We start from the raw sequence: 6,567 nt of genomic DNA, 5'->3' as shown, positions 1-6,567 counted from the left end.
ATTCAAACTAGAAACATTTTTTCCGATCGCCGGAGTTCCGGTGTCGCCGCTGCCAGTGTTAGTACTCAAATTGGCAACCCTAATTGATAAATTCGAATTGATAGGGACCATACCTGAAGGGCGTTTTTGTGTTTCTGGACTCCTCTCTTCAAGATGAATAGGTTGACATTGCCAATTTTGGAATTGGAGCTTTGCCGCTGCGCCACCTCCGGCAGTTTGGATTGGAACCCTATTTTCCAAATATTGAGTATAATGAAATAGTAAAAAAATTAAATGATGAAGATTTTTCTATTATGGTTAAATTACTACATGAAGAATCTTTTTACAGCTAAAATAGACTTGATTTTTAATATTCAAGACTTCTAAATATTTTGGGTCAAGTTTCGCAATGTGTAAACCTTGCCATAGCCCCATTCTTGGAGGATCTTGTGACCAACGAACGGAGAAAGCAATGTACAACTTATCTTTATATTTGCAATGTACAACTTATCTTTGTTTTCCTATTCAATAAACAAAAGATTTGCATAATATAGTGTGGTTTTTTTAGTTGATTTCTTATTTGGTGTTCAATAGCTTCATTGGAGACTAACTCAAATTTTGCAGGCTTATATGGGGAAAAATGTAACACCCCAAAATATTCTAAATTAGATCAGACCTTAAGCCTAGAGTAAAGTTAAGAATTTTTCTCTAGATGACTCTTACGGATGCCACCTACAACCCATAGAAGGTCCTACGGACCATAAGAAGGCTCGTGGAGTTGGGCCTAAGACACTATTCCAAGAGGTCTCAGTCTACGGGCAAAGTTTACGAGCTGTAGAATGTTCTATGAACCGTAGGCCTTGTACGTAGACCAAACTCTGAGAACTTGGTCATTAAGTGCTCTAGGTTGAGGGACCCTATGATCCGTAGAAGGGTCTACGGACCATAGAAGTCCCCATCGACCCATGTCTTGAGAAACCACTCCCATGACTTCATATGATCAGGGTCTAAAACACGTAGAAGGGTCCGTAGACCAAAACCCTTAGGAAAACCCTCAGTACTTGTCCTGCGAGTTAATATGACAACTCGTAGGTAGGACTATGATCCATAGAAACGGTTCGAAAGTCAAACCGTCAAAGACTCAGAAACTAGTTTACCTTCCTACGACTGGTCTTATACAACACGTAGGAGTTCCTATGGTCCATAGGTCGACCCATAGGTGGCCCAGTCAGGTTTTTAATGAAGAGTATTTCCATCTTTTCCCACCCTTTTCATGTCAAAGCCTTGATTTTTTGGGAAACAAATAAGTCCTTTATCAGTATTTTTTAACCCTTTCCTCTCATATTTATTTCCAAGGCTTAGAGCGAGGTTTCAAGAGGAGAAAACCTAGGGTTTGAAGAGCGTTCATCGAGTTCTTCAAGTTTCTTCAATGACATTGTTCTTCCAGATATGGAAGGCTACTCATAGTGTTGGACTAAGTTAGTCCTCACACCCTATATCTAAATTCAGTCAGTAAGATTTAAACCTAGGGTTGTTACCCCAAACTCTCTTGAATTCAAATACGTCTTAATTTCCTTATCTTGATTTTTGAGCAATGTCATTGAGATTATGTTTCTTCATATGATTTAAGTTCTTAAATTATTGTTCATATTCATTCCATCACATGAACACTATTTATTGAAGAAGTGTTAAATCTTTGGCATAAATGATTTCATGCATTGTTTTTCAGTTAAAGTAAATTTCAAGTATTTTAAGATATCAGTTGAAGAAGAGTTTTAAAGAAATATTAAGCGTTCAAAATGCATTAGTTTTATAGTAAAGAGTATGATTGTTTTTAAAGAAAGCATTATAAGTTATGAGAAGGCATTATCAGTTATGACAAAGCAAAGGTCAGTTTAAAGAAATTATTTTGAGCAAAGCTTCTAAACATCATTGATTTTCAGTTTTTCCCTAAAGCAGGATATCTCTAAAGTTATTGAGCATAGTTCATGTTTTGAGACTAGGATTGAGCACAGATTTGGTTAAGAGTTTAGATAACTCAAATATATAAACTACGCAACCAACGTATGATAGAATTGTATCGACAAGTCGGGCGACTCCTCATTGCCTCTGAGAAGGCTCATAAAATAGATCAATAAGTTAAAGTTTTTTTCCTATATCCTGGCAAGGTATATGATGGCTCTGGTAACGTGGGACAGACGTTGTATCATCACGAGGCTCATAGTGATAGTTGCCGATTAGAGAAACTCCCCAATAAAGTAAAGTATATTATTTTAATATTTTTCTTTCATTTTATATTTTATTGTCAAGCGTAAATGATTTTACATCATGTTCATGCTTTCCCTTAGTTGAGTTATATCTAGTCCTTCAGTTCAGTTATTTGTTTCATTCAACTTTATTATATACCATACATTCCATGTACTGTCACTACTCAATTCTCTCAGGTCATAATAGAACTACCAAAATCCACCAGTAGGTAAACGTAACCCATAGCCCGGAACTAGAGGTAACAAGATATTAAGCAGAAGATAATCAAAAGAAAGCAAGAGATCGACATCAATAAGAAGAAATAAAGAGTAACAATAATATATATACAAAGAACCATCCCCAAGATCTAGCATCAGATTATTCGAGCATCTAAACAAAATAAGAGTACAAGGCTCTTACAAATACAAAAATAAATATAGAATGCCTCGAAAGCAAGTTCAAGACTAGTCCTAGCCTAAAGTAGATGGTGTTATGTCGGAAAAAGACGGTTTAAAATTAATTTCAACTTTATATAGAAAAAATCAATTTTAGAAAAGAAGAATCACCACCTAATTTTTTTTAAAGAAATTAAGAAAACTTAATTTAAAAGACCCTAACAGATTTAAGTCTTAAAAATTTAGAGAAAATGGGTAAGAGGTTCTTATTTCTACTTTGAGAAGGTGTTAAGCATTCAAAGTGGCCGCTAATGCGCGGTTATCCGGTGATTTGAAAAACTCTGATTTTTACTAACTTTGGGAACTGTGTTTAACAATAATCGAGACATTAAACAATTTGAAATAATATAAAATTTAAAACATTTAGGATAATTTATAAGAAAAATAGATTTGGTATAAAAATGATTAAATAAAGGAGGGATAGTTTAAAAAGAATCATTTAAATGAAACAAATGGTCATAAAAATGGTCTCTCTTTAAGAGATTTAATTAAGTTAAACTAAACAATTAATGTTAGAATTAATACAGGATAAATAAATGTCATCAACTAATTAAATAAGAGTAAAAGCAAGAAAAATAATAGAAATTAGTGATGCCTAAAAGAAATTATTTTAGTTTTTTAAAAACATTAAACTACCCCCAAATATGTACAAAACGAAAATATTTAAAAGTAGACGGGACAAAAATATTTATGTAGTTATATTCTTCGGATCAGTGCCGGCTTATTAATCGGAAGACAAAAATATAGTGTTTTGTCGTTTTTCTTCTTGGGTCAACTTCCATCATTTCCGAAGGGCCTATCTAACCCTACCCCTCCTAAGTTTATTTATTATTATAATCCTAAAGAGATCTAAAAGAAATAATAAAAAACTAACTTCCTTAAAGGTGTCTAACGTCCCAAATTAATATCCAAGAGGCATTGGACGTACTGTTAGGGTAGGTTTTAGACTAAAGACAGTATAGTCATCCTAATTAGACACATCGTCAAATAAAAACAGATAGGACAAACATTTAGCACATAGAAACTCAAGTAAGCCTCTAGATTAATTATTTAGCATGTTTAAAAATACGATAAATAGCGAAAAGTCTTGACGTAATAAGTGTGTGCGCTTACTAGATTGATCTTACACAAATAATGTATTAAAATATTTATTAAATTCTGGCACAATTTTTATGTGCATTATTATGCTGAACATGAATGAAACTTTATAGGCATGATTTTATGGGCATGATATGATGCTAAAATATTTAAATTTTTCGTACGCACGACTTCTAAAATACGTAACATATTGAAAATTATTTAAAGTCTGAACATAATTTTATATAAACTAATATGCTAAAATTTGATTGAAATTACATAGGTACGATGTCTATTATTAAAAGTGCTAAAATCATCATTAGTCTTACAAAACATGATTTCCAAATGACATATTGGAAATGTTATTAATTAAAATATAAAGTCCTATGACCATGATTTCTAATTAGTGATATGATAAAAATTATTAAAATACTATAGGCATGGTAACATGACAAGCTGAAAAACCAATTAAAGTTGTAGGCATGGTTTTAAAAATGGAATGACGTGATAAATATTTATTAAAATCCTATAGACATGATTTCTATATATAACATTATGCTAAAAGTATTTATAAAGGCCCGTTGACATAATATTTACTTTGTTAGAATGTTAGAATTATAATGCATGTAAACATGATTGTCATATGATAAAATATGCTGAAAAAATTATTAGATCCCATGGACATAATAGACTCAAAAATATTCTTACCGGCATGATTTCTATAGGCTTGAAATAATATTAAATCCTATAAACATGATATCTAAGTGATTAACATGTTAAAAATATTAATTAAAAATAATAGGCATGATATATTAAAATTATAAACTTCTATAGCCATGGTTTTTGAATAAAGTATATATTGAAAACATTCATTAGATCCTATAGATATAGTTTTTTATGAATTAACATGATAAAAATATTTTTAGTCTTATAAGCATAATCTCTATAAAATACTAAAATATTCATTAAGTTCTATAGACATAGGTTTTGTATGATTTTATCATGGTAAAAAATATTAAATGAATCCTATGAACATGATATCTAAATGAATAACTAGTAAAAATTATTATAGTATCCTATAAAGATGATTTCTATAGAAATTAATATGCCAAAGATGTTTATAAAATCCTATAAGCATGATTCCTAAAAAAATAAAATTTAATGATAAGAATTAAATTATTAGAAACAATATTTATACAAAGCAAGGTGTAAATTTGATCCAATTCAAGTTATATGAATAATTCTGTGTTATTTAGATAGGTGTGATCATGATATTGCAAGTTGTATGAGTGGCCCTATGATTTAATTTAGTAGACTAAGAATTACTTATGGTCATTATTTCTAAAGTATAAACTACTTTACCCTTTTTTGAAAATAAAATGATTTTAAAGGCATTATCAAATACCACAAAATGAAAGTCCTAATCATGATGTCTACCACTAGAAATTGCATATATTTTTTTAAAAAAAAGCCATAATTGTTGACAAAATTTAAACACACATTATGGATATTTTAATAATGTTCATATAGACATGCTTTCTAAAAAAGAGATGATATGATAGCTTTTATGTAATCAAATAAACTCTAGAGCACTTTCAGATATACACAAATAAGTTACGATAAAAAAATATCAAGTAGCACTTAGTTCTCTCCCCCCTTTAGACAGTCCCCAAATATTTATTATTATGCAGAGTAGAGTTTATAATATTATTACAAGCTAAATAAAAGGCAAACGAATAAAATAATGTAAAAAATGTAAAATTAAATAATGGAATCTCAACTTTCCCTTGCAACTCTTCGTGTCTTGAACTTTGAAGTTCAACCCTGCTAAGCCATAAAAACAAATACAAGCAATACACTAATAATATAGAGGTACATCATAATTATACAATTTACCTTAACAAAGCAATCAAACAAAGATAAGAATACATTTTCAAAAAAAAGAATAAATTCATACATGTAGAGAAAAGTTGAGACTAACCTGGATATTTCGGTTAGGAGGAACAAGCAAATAAAAATCTGAACATCGATGTCAAGAACTAGAAACAAACTATCAAAAGTATTCAAGAAACCTTTTCCTTTGTTTTGTTTTCGTTTGAAATTTTTAAATGTAAAGTAAAAAGTCTTCTCTTCCTTTCTCTTTACTCTCTTCTTCCTCTGTCTCCTTTTTTTGTTCTGTCTGTGTCTATCTTTATATTGATAAATCAATGGGCAATAAAAGACAGTAAAATCAATATAGACAATTGGTAAGATTCTTAATTCCAACCTCAGCCCAATAGGTCAGTGAGAGAGTAATTCATTTCAAAGGAGATGACATAATTTTCAAAATTTTGTCAATAAAATCAAACAACCTCCTATTTTCAAGATTTGATCCAGAATTTGTTCAAAAGATGCATCAAAACTCAAAAAAGTCATGCCAAGGGACCCACTATCAATAATTGTAAAGAAATTATTCAACCAAATACTGAAACAAATTTAAACTTTCATCAGTGTATAACATTCCAGATCTCAACATGTAAGCAAATTCAATGTATGGATCTAAACAAAGATATTAAAACTTTTAACATAAATATTTAAAATAAAATCAGTTTCGGATTTCAACAGATCTATATCACAGATGAAATGAAATCATTGAATTCGACTTAAAGAAAAAATCATCAATTTTATGGTTTTCACATAGCATACAACATCATAATATTTATATTAGATCTGTAGACAAATTAATCCCAACAAATAAAGTTTAAATAAGAAAAATTAGAACGATAATACTTGAAAGGATCAGTAAAGATCCGTCTTTAATAACAACAGA

Source organism: Solanum dulcamara, chromosome 7, assembly GCF_947179165.1.
Source record: "Solanum dulcamara chromosome 7, daSolDulc1.2, whole genome shotgun sequence".
Lineage (NCBI taxonomy): Eukaryota > Viridiplantae > Streptophyta > Magnoliopsida > Solanales > Solanaceae > Solanum > Solanum dulcamara.
The sequence above is the reverse complement of the archived record's forward strand: the minus strand, read 5'-3'. Positions refer to the sequence as shown.